Source organism: Balaenoptera physalus (genome assembly GCF_965194825.1).
Source record: "Balaenoptera physalus genome assembly, chromosome: 5".
NCBI classification, from domain to species: domain Eukaryota; kingdom Metazoa; phylum Chordata; class Mammalia; order Artiodactyla; family Balaenopteridae; genus Balaenoptera; species Balaenoptera physalus.
In genome coordinates this window covers 141,073,439-141,088,341 of record NC_138884.1, presented here as the reverse complement: position 1 = coordinate 141,088,341, position 14,903 = coordinate 141,073,439, and positions in this window count along the sequence as shown.

Genomic DNA, 14,903 nt, shown 5'->3' with positions numbered 1-14,903 from the left:
CCGCAGCCACCCCCGCCTCTGCAGGAGACCCTCCAACACTAGCAGGTAGGTCTGGTTCAGTCTCCCCTGGGGTCACTGCTCCTTCCCCTGGGTCCCGATGCACACACTACTTTGTGTGTGCCCTCCCAGAGTGGAGTCTCTGTTTCCCCCAGTCCTGTCAAAATCCTGCAATCAAATCCCACTAGCCTTCAAAGTCTGATTCTCTAGGAATTCCTCCTCACATTGCCGGACCCCCAGGTTGGGAAGCCTGACGTGGGGCTCAGAACCTTCACTCCAGTGGGTGGACTTCTGTGGTATAAGTGTTCTCCAGTTTGTGAGTCACCCACCCAGCAGTTATGGGATTTGATTTTACTGTGATTGTTCTCCTCCTACCGTCTCATGTGGCTTCTCCTTTGTCTTTGGATGTGGGGTATCTTTTTTGGTGAGTTCCAGTGCCTTCCTGTCAATGATTGTCCAGCAGCTAGTTGTGATTCTGGTGTTCTTGCAAGAGGGAGTGAGAGCACGTCCTTCTACTCTGCCATCTTGGTTCCGATTCTCGAGAGTTGATTTCTTAACAATATTGGATCTTCCAAACCAAGAATATGGAATAACTCATCATTTCTTTAGATTTTCTTTAATTTCTCAAATCCATAGTTTGTTTTTTTATCATATAGTTTTTATTCACCTTTTGCTAAATGTATGGTAACATAAGAATTTTGACACTGTCATAAATAGAATGTTTTAAATTTTATTTTCTTATTGCTTGCTGTTAGTGTTTGAAAATAAAATTAACTTTTGTATATTAACCTTGTAATCTGCAAATGTGCTAAATGCAATTATTTCTTGTAGCTTTGTGTGTATTCTCCTTAGAATGTGAAATGGTAAGAGTGGTAGTCTTCTGTGTTTAGTATTTCACCATGAATTATGATATTAGTTGTAGATTTATCATACTTGGCTTTTGTCAAATTGAGGAAGTTCCCCTCTATTCTTAGTTTACTGAGAGGTTTTTTTTTTTTTTTTTTAACATCTTTATTGGAGTATAGTTGCTTTACATTGTTGTGTTAGTTTCTGCTGTATAACAAAGTGAATCAGCTATACGTATACATATATCCCCATATCGCCTCCCTTTTGCGTCTCCCTCCCACCCTCCCTATCCCACCCCTCTAGGTAGTCATAAAGCACCGAGTTTGTCTCCATGTGCTATGCAGTTGCTTCCCACTAGCTCTCTATTTTACATTTGGTAGTGTATATATATCAATGCCACTCTCTCACTTCATCCCAGCTTACCCTTCCCCCTCCCCACGTCCTCAAATCCATTCTCTATGTCTGCGTCTTTATTCCTGTCCTGCCCCTAGGTTCTTCAAAAGAAATTAAAGATGATACAAACAGATGGAGAGATATACCATGTTCTTGGATTGGAAGAATCAACATTGTGAAAATGACTATACTACCCAAAGCAATCTACAGATTCAATGCAATCCCTATCAAACTACCAATGGCATTTTTCACAAAACTAGAACAAAAAATTTTACAGTTTGTATGGAAACACAAAAGACCCCGAATAGCCAAAGCAATATTTAGAAAGAAAAAAGGAGCTGGAGGAATCAGGCTCCCTGATTTTAGACTATACTACAAAGCTACAGTAATCAAGACAGTATGGTACTGGCACAAAAACAGAAATATAGATCAATGGAACCGGATAGAAAGTCCAGAGATAAACCCTTGCACATATGGTCACCTTATCTTTGATGAAGGAAGCAATAGTATACAATGCAGAAAAGACAGCCTCTTCAATAAGTGGTGCTGGGAAAACTGGACAGCTACATGTAAAAGAGTGAAATTACTGAGAGATTTTAACAGACATTAAGGTTGATTTTTTTCAAATTCTTTTCCTGTGTCTATTGAAGTGGTTTGTTGAAACAACCTTGCATTACAGAGATAACATTTACTTGGTCATAATGTATTATTCTTTTAACATGTTGTTGGATTCAATTGTCAGTATTTTAAAGTATTTTTGCATCCATATTCATGAACAATATTAGTTCATAAATTTCTTTTTTTGTCTTTGTGAGGTTGGGAGATTATGCTTTTTCTAGCCTCTTAAAGCAAGTAGGAAGGGATACCTCTTCCTGGATGAGTCTGTGTAAGATTGGTCTTTCTTCTTAAGTATTTGATAAAATTCAACAGTGAAACCATCTGGGTCTGAAATTTTCTTTGTAGCAAAGTTTTTAATGATGAATTCTGTTTCATTAGTAGATACAGGGCTATTACAAGTTCCGATTTCACAGAATGTGAGTTCCACTCAGTTGCATTTCCAAGGAATATGTCCATTTCAACAGAGTTTTCCAGTTAGTTGGTATTAAGTTGGACAAAATATTATCTTTTATCCTTTGACTATCTATAGGCTCTACAGTGATAACCCATCTCTCATCCATTCTATTATAATTTGTGGGATTTCTTTTTCTTTTTTCTTTATCAGTCTGAGTAGGTGCTTATAAGGGTTTTTGTTTTGTTTTCATTGGCACATTTTTTTAAAATCTGCTCAAAGAATCAACGTGTGGCTCTGTAATTTTTCTGTTTGTCTGTATTTGGTATCCTATTTCTGTGGTTTGACTGTAATTTACTTTTCTTTTTTTATATATTTTAAGGTGAAATTTTGGGTGATTGATTTAGAATATTTTAGAAATTTTTTTCTCCTCCATTGTTAGCAAATAAAAGCTATAAGATTTTCTCTAAACCCTACTGTGGCTATATATCATGAATTTTTATATGATTTTTTTCATTATCATCAGGTTTGAATTTTTTCTAATTTTCTTATGTGACCCAACAATTTTATATATGAATAATGCTGAATTTCTAAATAATTGGTATTTCCCATGATATCCCCTTGTTATTGATTTCACTTGCACTTAATGTGTTCTGAAACATGCTCTCTTTATTTCTAAGCCTTTTAAATTTATTGACTATTCTTTTTAAAGGAAAAATAGGTAGTTTCCCTGTTTCACATACTGTAAATATAAATCTGAATCTTTATTAGTGAATTATCACATAAACTTAACCTATATCCTCACTTTCTTAAAGACATCCTAAATTATGGCAACAGAAGACTAGCAAACTTGAAAATTACTACACTTTTAAGCAGTTACTACTTAATATGTTAGTACTTTGGTGCAATGGAATTAACACACTGGTGGTGAGCATTAAGTTTTAATATTAATTAACATTAAGTCTATGCATTACTTCCTTCATAAAGTGTTATTTTGATGTAAATGTTAAAATGTTTCTTTATATCTTTAAACAAATAATCCAACCAAGTGTCTTTACATTTATATAGCTTAAAAATACTTCCAAAATAAAATGAAAGAAGACAAAAGAGGAGGGAAAAAGATTTGAGGGAAAGAAGGATGGGTCACCAAGCCCTATTTAGTCTAATTACTGTATTTTAAAGTAAAATAAATATCATTTTGTGAGTCAACAGTTTATATTTTTCTAAAGTCATAGAACACACACACATTTTTATTGCATAATACAACTCTCCCCATGAATTTTTTCCCTATAATGCTTTTCTTTGTCACTGAGAAAAGATGGGTCTATTTATATTCCATTTAATTCATTTTTGAAAAGAATATTCTATCACCTTAATTCACAGAAAACAAAATCATACAGGCTCTCACCAGTATTCAAAAAAAAAAAAAAACAACGTAAGAAGATAAGAAGAGTACTTTGAACAAACTGAAGACTTACTGAATAAGCCATGAACAGGGAATTTCAGAGGAAAGCATAATGTTCACTCTATCAACAAAAATACATTTTGCCTCTGGCAAAGCTAAGGGCAGACATATCCCATATAGACTTAAGAGTCCTAAATACTGTTTAGAAGAAATTTTTATTAGATTAAATGTCAGTAGAATAAACAAAGAAATTTTCAACTGCTTGTATTTTAAATGGTGTTCAGTACTAGTGCAGGGTATCTACTAAGAACATGGACAGCTCTGAATTTAGTCATAAAAATGTGGTAGTCTCATTCAATTTAATAACCAATATTTGTGTTCTGAAACAGTAATATTTTGAATAATTTTTTGAAGATGATCCTCTTATAAAGCATGGCTTTAAATCACTTATATTCCTTTTCTTAATATACATAGCAGATCACTTATTTGGCTTATGATTCATAAAAATATACTGAAGCTCCTGGTTCACGCTCACATGGAAAGCTACAATTACCTCCCCCTTGGCCTCCCTGCCTCTCCCAGATGTTTTCCTCATCAGTTTATCATGGTGAAATAAAGAAGGCTTTCAACATGCAAACATGATCATGTATCTCTTCCACCCTTCCCCCCACTACCTTCCAAGTTTTTACTTGCCTTTGGCCTTAGATTATTATACATTTACATATAGACTACTATACATAACCTATGGGAACTCTACATGAACTAGCCTTCTGTTGTCTCTCTAGCTTCATATCTTATCACTCTACTACCATCTACCTTCTAGCCTTCATGATTTTTACTCGGGGGAGATAAATATTCTGTGGCTTGCAATTTCATGATCTTTCTTCCTTGTTTTGGGACATTTACATGTATCACATCTTCTCCTTGAATACTCTTCCTTACACCTCCTTTTCACGTGAAGACCTTTTACTTGTATTTTATGTCTCGTCTGGTATGCCATTTCATCTAATGAGACTTTTCCATTTAAAAATTCCTATTCTTTTTGTCAACATAGCATGTAATACACCATATCTCTGTCTGTGTGCTTGTCTGTACTCCTTTCTGAATTTATGTGTTTTCTGAAGAATACTTACTACATTTACAATTATATCCCCAGGAGCTAGTAAAGTAGCTTGCACATAATAAAATTTTTTAATATGTATGAATTAAATTGAGTAGAGCTCATATAGTAAAAAAAACTATATCACGTTGCATTCTAAAATAATTTCTACATAGTCTTAATGTATAGTGTATATACATGCATACATACACAGTCTTTGCCATTCATTTATTAAAATTATTCTATTTTAATTAATATAATTAGTTCCATCTTAAATGTACATACCACTCATTTAAGATCTATTGATATTCCTCTCCAGAATAATTTTTGCACATTCAACCTTGTTTCACCTATGTTCTCCTGTAGACATACCCATCTAGACGTGAGAAAATGTATACACACATTTTAAATACATCTTTGAAGAAATATGACATTTGATCATTTCATTAATCAATTTATTTTGAATATAATTTTTAACTTTGAATTCTATTTATATATAGTACTGGCCATATGTGCTATCCACAGCCTTGAACCTGCTGTTCCACTTGTGCTGATCAGGGTTACTGTGTCAACAACACATCATCGGTCAGGTACAAATGTTTTATCTCACGATGGCCTGATCCCACCTCACACTCTTATTAGTAGGTGAACAATCCAACACTGGGTAAGGTCTGCTTCATAATGAAGAGCTGATATCTAAGGACTAAAAAGCAGAAGTGCTATGAACACTTGGCCAACACATTGCAGTTATCCTTGTGGTAACTTTTCTGATACTTCCTGCTTAAGACCCCAAGGGTCAGAAGGATCTCAAGGACCTGATTTCACAGATTGTGTCTGTTCCAAAAAATCAAGCCCACTTTTGCCCTTCTGCTCATAGATGGGTCTGTCCTCCCTGAACTTACTTTAGGATATTACTGTTTGACTGGTGTACCATTCCCAGTAACCTAGGCTGTAGGTGACTAATCCATGTATACTGAGCCCAACAGTAGTGTGGCCAGAATATTATGCCTATGGCCTGACATGAAAAAAATGGATGAACTGGATTTGCTCCTTTGGGAATTTTATCTAAGAAATTCTAAAGGATTGAGCCCAGTTTTAGGGTTGACAAATTGGCAAATCTTAATGAATATGATATACAAAAAGTCAGAGAAACCATGATAGACAACCCTATGCGTAAGAAAAATGATAGGGTTGGTAAAGAGAAGAGAAGAGAGGAGGTACAGAGAGAGATGTAGAGACCACATAAAAATGAAAATGGTCCATGTCCAACCAATAACTGTCTATTGGTTATATTCATTATTTTCAAACTATAGAAACAAACAATGACTAATAAAAATAGGAAAATAATTTATTGAGGTAGAGCACAGAATTGATAGAGAAAATGAAAATGACTAAAATATAGAAATGAACATTTTGTTAAACTCTAACATCTAGTTCTTGGGAAAAGCAAAACTGATATATAATGGACTTAATGTTAAAAAATATATATATCGGAATAAAACACTCCAAATAGAATTGATGATGGGAATTACATATTATGTATATTTTCACTTTTCTTTTACAGTGATTCTGTGCACTAGATTGGAAAATGTGCAGGTCTATTTGATTCTTAAGCAAAATAAATGTACAGATAATCTTTGGAGGTGATATGAATAAATATATCAGCACCTAAACTATCACAGGGAATTAGCTACCCAGCATCAAGGGTCCAGCCTTTTAGCACTGGGCTTTCTAAAAAATTAGAAAATGAGTTTCATACTGCCCAGAACAGCAATCTCCATCCTCATAACCACTGTTTTTTGTTTGTTTGTTTGTTTGTTTTAAGCTAACACTTAGATAATCCCCCAGAGTAGTTTTTATGAAGTCTGATTCCCCTGGGTGTGGGCTATACCTATACTGGCAGAATTTATGCTATACCATCCTAAACATTGGATTACTAAATAAAATTTATAAAAATAAATGTACAAATAGATTCATTGAAGTGAAACTATATCTCAACAAATTTTTGAAACTATATCTCAACAAACACAATTTTTTTGTCTTTTGAGAGAAAAGACAAATTACCTACAAAGACATGATTTCAAGACATTATTTCTCATTAACAAATATAGGTGCCAGAAAGCATGCAGTAATAGATTCAAACTGCTGAAAAGAAAAAAAAACCTCTTGATTTAGAATTTACATCTAAATTATCCATCATTTACAGATAAAATCAAATATAGCTAAATTATTACTATAAAAACAGAGTTTACCACTTGCAGAACGCCACTATAATAATTATCAAAGGTTATGCTTTACAAAGAAAAATAAACCAAAATTAAAAACTCATGGCTTTTACCTAGAGTCCTTGAATCCATTATCAAATCTGCCACAAATGAAGAAACCAGGGTGATTTTACTAAAAAAAAAAAAAAAAAAAAGCCCACTTGTTTTAAGAGATGGCAGGGATTTAAAAATTCATGAATATCTCCTTTGCCTAACAAGGACAACAGACGTGATTTTCAGGTAAGCATACACAGTTCCTAAGAGTTTGAAGATCTTGCAACAAGTAAAAGTTCATATATCCAGAAGCAGAACAAGGGCTGCTAATCACAGATCTTAAAACTTTCTTGTAACATGCTGCTATTTGTTAAGAAGAAGATTGTATCTTATTACTCACTAAATAGAAGTTGTCCTATGATTAACATAAGTATCTGAAAATATTTAAAATAAGTTTGATCCTGCTGCATTATTTCAAATACATATGGAACAACTAAATGACAGAATAATGTCAACCAAAAAAAAAAATAAGTTGTTGCCAAAATTCAAGCTAATATGTTATTACCTCTGGGCAGACAAAATCAGAGTTGCTTTATTGATTTCAAGCTGTTATTTTTAAAATCAATTTGAAATTATTTGCCTAAATGGGAAGTGTCTGGGTGAAATATAATGCATAGAAATGTACAGCATGCAATGTAGTACATGCGGAGTAGTGCATGGAAAAAGTACTTCTTCGCTACAAGAAAAAAACTGTTAATTCTCCCTTAAAGTGGGGTCAGTAAGAAATGTATGTTTGTTGACTCTTCTTTCTGTAGAAATTGAAATTTATTCGAAAGTGTTTTCTCAATGGGTAGAATCTGTGGTCTAACTTTTCTGAGCATTTAGCACTACACTAGAGTAGAATACACCCCTGTGAGGGTCATAATGGGAAACCAGAAGTGACAATACAAAGTTATTTATTTCACTGTGTTTTCTTACTAAGTAATAAAATTCTGCAAAGGATATGTGGCCACTACAGACATGTGTACCCTGATGGTTATTCTCATACAGACTGAAAGATTTCACTTACATAAAAAAATTGAATTTGTTATAAAAGTCAATCTTTAATTTCATGTATTGTGGTTAATTTGGAGCAGATCAATCATATATTTCAGAATCAATATCATTAATAAAAAGATATAAAATTCTGTTTCATGTGTTATAAAAAACTAGAAACTTGCAAATAGGAATAGGAAAACTAAGGAAACTATAGATAATCTTTGAAATTTATTTTAGGTGATATAATTAATATTGTTGAACTACTAGACATATAATGAGATTTAGTAAATTATAATAATTTCATATCAGTAATATAACTACCTCTCAATTTTGTTGATAAGTCAAAATGTTTGATTTTGTGATATATTTTAAATGATTGCTTTTGTTTGGCACATTTGAAAAAGAAGCATAAAATTGAAATTTCCTGAAGTGCCTTCAAAAACTCTCTCTCAGACTTATAAATCATGGAGCTTGAGATTGGTCCATTTCACATTGGAGCATTCATAAAGTTAATTCATTTTTATTTTCTGAAGATTGTTTTGACCTAGAAAATCTGACTTGCTTGCCTGTTTGAAATGCACTTTAATATTTGAATTAAATGTACCAGATTTTTTTTTCAAAACCCCTACTACAACACTTATTCAAATATATATATATATATATATTAGATCATATTCTCACTGTCATTTCATTTAAACGAGAGTAGTCCATATGATACTTTTTTTCCTTTTATTGAAGTATAGTTGATTTACTCTATATGATACTTTTAAGCTGCCTGTCAACTGAAAAATCTTGAGACGGTTTTCTGTCCAGCATTGCCTGTAGATATTTCTTCAGTCTTTTCATTAGTTCTCATTAGTTTTCATTAGCTTTTCTTTCTCTCTCCTCTCTTCCCTTTATTTTTTACTCCATTTTCAAAATACTTTTCTATGAAACGATTTGGTTTCTGTGCAGTGTATCTGGTGTAACCTATACTGTGCAGTGCCTTCAGCAAATTTCCTAAGTCTTTCGAAAAAGCAGCAGAGAAGGTGACAAGAATTTTATTGTTTACAATTTCTTTTCTGCTACTGAAGATTTGGGGAAAACATCATGCATAAAACATTTTGTCTGACCACCCTGACTATGCCCCTTGGTATATTTTAGGGACTTACTCTCAAAGCTACCATATGGCCTGAAGTTTTGCTAGCATATCTAAATAAAGGCTTGGAAGTTCTTTGCCGTGTGCCCCCAGTCTCCAAGACAAAATTTGTGGATTGCTTTTAAAAGTCAATTTTAAAACTCTAGCCATTGGTAAAAAAACTAAATTAAAAACAGCTTGAGAAGAGTTGAACATGACAAAATAATAGTTCAAGGAGATTTAGAGATACTGTCAGAAGTTATGCTGAAGTTAGAAGAAACAATTTAAAGGTTATTCCAAGGAACTTGCAGATCTCATTTTAATGCTAATGAACCAAGAAATATTAGGCTAAGAGAGTTAATCTGTATTCAGAGCATTCAAATAAATTAAATGAAAAAGGTGCAGATCTAATGCAACTTGCAAATGCTGGTTTCAATAATTGTCACATCAGCTGAGTATTTATCTAATCAGCCCTGCTAAATTTACCTTTCTCACTAATATTGCTTTTCTCTTTTGTCACATCATTTTAATGGCATTTTAGTCAAACTGAGGATTTCTCCCTGAATCAGTTGAGAAAGAAGACTCTAATGTCCTTATCTGTAGAGGGATTTATTTAGTGGGAAAAACTAGTGTGTGGTCATTTTAAAATACATGCTTCTCGGGGCTTCCTTGGTGGCGCAGTGGTTGAGAGTCTGCCTGCCAATGCAGGGAACACGGGTTCGAGCCTTGGTCTTGGAGGATCCCACATGCCGCGGAGCGGCTAGGCCCGTGAGCCACAACTGCTGAGCCTGCGCGTCTGGAGCCTGTGCTCCGCAACAAGAGAGGCCGCGACACTGAGAGGCCCCCGCATGCCGCAAGTCGAAAAAGCCCTCGCACAGAAACGAAGACCCAATGCAGCCAAAAATAAAATAATTAATTAATTAATTAATTAAAAGAAAAAAAATTAAAAAAAAAAATACATGCTTCTCTTGTCAAGACCCATCTCTCTGAAGTACTTAGGAGTGTTAGTTCTTTTCTTTCTTCTTCATTCTGGAATCTTGTTTAAAATCTATATTTACACAGTATTTTCAAAAACTTCACGAGTTTATAACAACATTATATAGTTTTTAATCAAAATGATTTCTATAGTACCTTTTTTTGTGTGTATTTCACTATGGTTTCCCTACCAGTTTTCCATGTATCCTCTCTTCCCTTTCAATGCCATCAATCTTGTTTTGTTTTTTTTTTTCCAAATTAATTAATAATAAAAGGATGTATCCAAACATTGGAATACGAAGTAATGCCTCTCAACATTTTTCAGATGTTTCACTCAAACAACATCTGTCCCGTACATGAGTAAGAGTATGAGATTTCTCGTGCTGTAAAGCAACCAGTCCAGGGCTCTGGTGACCCCAGACCCTGCAAGCCACTCAGAAAGACAAAGAAGCAGTATATTGGCACAAATGTAATCCACTTCGAGCACACTGAGTGAAATGTAAAAACAAGCTTTGCTAATGCTTTCTGATGTAGATTAAATGTGGACTTTGACTTGAGATTTCTTAAGACTTCTATGCCTATTCCTTTGCTTTCTTTCATAACCGGGAAAAAAATGATTCAGTTTGTCACTGGCTGATTCATTTATAGTATCTACAATGTTTTTATAAAAGAGTTAGGTTAATTTTATAATCTTCCACATGGTATGTTTCAATGAAGACGTCTTGGAGAGGTTCTTAATGTCAAAGAAATTTCACAGACAATATTGGGAAAAATAAATGTGAGAAAGGAAGTCATTTTAGGATTAGGGATAAGTGTGAAAAAGGGCCAGACCCTACTTATATGCCTAGAAAATAACTTTCAGTTTGGAGGTTATAATGCACATTAATTTTTTTTAATAAAAATGACCTTTTTAAAAAATGAAGAGGCATGCCTTCTCTTTTAGCAAGAATATTTCATTAATAATTGTCAAGCTGCAATTAGAAGAAGAGCAAGCTTTCAATTCTTATAACTTTTCTCTAAACTGTTGGCACATGAAAAGAAGTGCCCTGGACAGATGGGAAATTAGCATGTCATAAAAATCTATAATAGATTGGCTCGTGCTGTCAATCTCATGAAAGTAATTACATCACGATGACTTTTCCTGAAAATTACGATGGACTTAACAAGGGAAATATGCATATAAGGCAAACAACAATACAAATAAATATTTTCTTTCAATACAATTTTCTAATCTCTTTTTAATTGTTTGCTAAGATGGAGGCTTTTAAATTATTTTTGGAGGGTAATATCATGCAAAAATTTTACTTTTTAAGAGGAAGATGTGTACATGACGAGGTGGAGGGTGGTCGGTCACCACACTGCTCAAGGGTTAGTCTTCAGATGATGTTCTCTGATACCCCTGGGGCCAAATGCAGAGGCTTTTCCCTTCCACAGCATTTCCCTTAAAAGTGTCTAGTGTCAAGGGTGGTCTATAGAGTGTTTGTTTGATAAGGCAACAAATTGCAGGGTCAAAAGTAGGCATTAAAACTCCTTGAACAGTTAGTGGGTGACATGCTTGCTGCTTGTCTGTAGGAAAATCCTTATTAGCTTGCAAAGAGAAGGCAGCTAAATTACTTTGTTAGCATAGGTGATGTTTGGCAATCACAGGAATGGAGACTCATGCTCTCTGCCAACAGACTGGGTTCCCACAGGCCTCCCTAATTCTGGGGAAGGGTGCAAAGAACTTGGTGATCTCTTACTTTTGCCTCTTCTCCCATGTTAAAGAGGTTCCTCTTTCCTCATTTCCTCCAGCCCAGGGTTTGTCAACCTCGATACTATTGCATTTTGGATTGGATAACTGTATGTGGTAGAAGCCATCATGTGCATTTTAGGATATAGCAGATATAGCCTCTACCGTCTAGAGGCCAATAGCACCCCTCCGCCCTCAGTTATGGCAACCAAAAGTGAGTCCAGGTATTGCCAAATGTCCCTAGACAAGGGATGTTAGACAGTGTTTAATATTCACTGCCGTTAATCATAGTATTTTTTCTAATGGCATGAAATATAAAGCAATTCATCTGACATCTGTACTCTACTGGTTCCACAGAAACAACAGTTACCTTGAGGAAGTGAGTGACTTAGGTCTAGCTGCCTGGAGTTGGGTGGAAGATAGAGGCTTGGGAATTCAAGTGAAAAAATGCAATAAAAAAGGAGAATGACCTAATATTTCAAAGGTTTCTTCCCCACCTCCATATTCGCATGTGAAAAGAATATGTCCCCGATAATGTCAAATGAATGAATCCACTAACTGAACAAAACTAGATTTGTTTTACAAAATTTGTTTTGATATAACCTGGATTTTGAGAACTGTGATCTTTTTAGTAATGAAAACATTTTGTATAGTTTGAAAGTGAAACCATAAAAAGTACAGGTGTGTTCAATCTAGTTCAGACTAGCCAATTAGTAATCTCTTCAAAATATTTTTGGGATGACAAAATAATATAAATACAAATCTATATATATATATGTATAGACTTAAATGTATAGAATGTGTATATGTGCATATGTCATATATATATCATATATATATAATTTTTAAACATGCCACTCTTTTTTTTACATTATTGGCATGAGTAAAATCACTAAGATTGGCATATTCTGTGTTCTTCTGTGTAGAACTACTTCAAATACATCTCATGTCATGTCCACAGTTCACCTATCAAAACAGATATAGCAGAGGATGTTATCTGTGAATATGCCTTGTCTTCTTCAGCATTATTAACTTTTTATATCATCTACCTATATCAACACATATTTCAACTCCTACCGCCACATTCCCTGTAGGTATCTGTGTCAACAATGTGCTTCCAAGTTGACTAGACATGGTTAAAATCCTATTCACTTCTCATCAAGAATCAAGTATGCACCAGTGTCTTCTATGTAAGATGGCCCTAGATGCAGATAACGTCTTCAAAATTTTTTAAATGTAAAATAAATGGACTCATAACAGACTTTTTAACAAAGAATTTGTGATTTATTATCTAAATACATCTTTTGGCAACATTAAATATTTATTCTGAAATAATTATGATTGGAAGTATATATTCATATTCATGTATATATGCTATGAGAATGTTATGTTTAAAAGAAAACATTTTACACAGCTTATAATAAATATGACTTTTTTTTTGTTATCTTTAAAACACGTTGTCTCCTCAGAAGTATAAGAAATGTTATAAAATCATTATGATCACTGCAAGGAAATTCCCACTTCTTAGTTAAGCCTGAGCTCCCATATGTCCCTTTTACAGCATGGCAGAGGGTGTTGATGGAGTGAAGGACTGTGTCCCTCACTCATTTTCACATTTCACATTTTCATATTATCCCCCTGCCATTTGAAACACTCTATCTTGGGCTCTCAGGAACTCCTCTTCTCTTCATGTTTTCAAAGGCATATTTCAAGGGCTTTTTCTTTTTCTTTTTTTTTCCTTTACTACTGAACATATGGGAAAGTTTTAGTTTAATTTTTTTCCTACTCACTCAATATTAACTTTGGAAACTTTGGTTTTTTAATTTTTTTCATAAATATCATACTTTGCTTGTTTAGATTAGGGATAAGTTAAAAAGAAAATAAAGCTAACCCATGACATCTAATGACTATCCTTCAGGGAATATTTGATTTAGAAAGTCAAAAAATATAAGTCCTGATATTTCTAGAATTCATTCACCCATTCATTCATTTATTGCCAAAAATTCACTATGTATATTATGATTTCTAGGAGTCAGTAATTATACTAGATTGTGTTTCTGCCCTAAAGGAGTTTAAAAAATATATATACATATAAAATACATATATATATACACACATATATACAGATATATATAATCATATGATGAATGTTATACAAAGGAATAACTATACACATATATAGGGTGCATGTATTATATGCATATTCATTATGTAGATATACATATATATTCTTTTCTCTAATATCCATTAAACATATGCAACGTGCAAGGTACACATTAGGTTTATGAAAAAATAGCTCTCCTGAATTTATTTGAGAGACATTTTAAAATGTCCTAATAGGAGAGATAGAAACTTTAAATGCTTTAAAACTGATTTTGGTAAATTTTTTTTAGGGTTCATTCATGAAAATATGTTCTTTATAAGGTGCATGAGAATAAGCCTGTCACTGGCCATGTGATTGGTTGTTCAAAGTGTCATCCTAACTTCCTGGTAGAGAAGGTAGAGCAAATATCAGGCAGGCATTTCTCTAAATAATTTAGAGTGATCACAGTTTACTCCTTCTCCCTGGCAGAAGAGGATTAAGTAAACTATTAAAGATAAAACCCATAATTTAGGTGAGTTCAGATAATAAACTACATAAATATTTTGTGTATGCTTAAATACTGTGTACATTATATAGATATACACAAGCAGCAGGTATGATCTCAGAATCATGAAAGCAAACAATAAAACTCTCTCAGAGTTTCACTGCTTCATTGCATTGCTACCTAAATGTGTTTCTAGTTAAACCCCAATTTTATACAAAAGCCTAATTCCATATTCTGTTTGATTTCCAGACTTTTAAATGAATAGAATGGGTCAGGCTAAGGGCATGTTTGCAGTTTTCCTTTGAAGAAAGTAATGTTAAGCTATGAACATATTTAAGTAATGTGGTAAACCAGTGGAATTGCCTTCACTTACTAAGACTCAGCTAATTAAGGCAATTGTGAAGGTCACCAACACAGATTTCAAGTTCATACGAAAATACAGATATGCA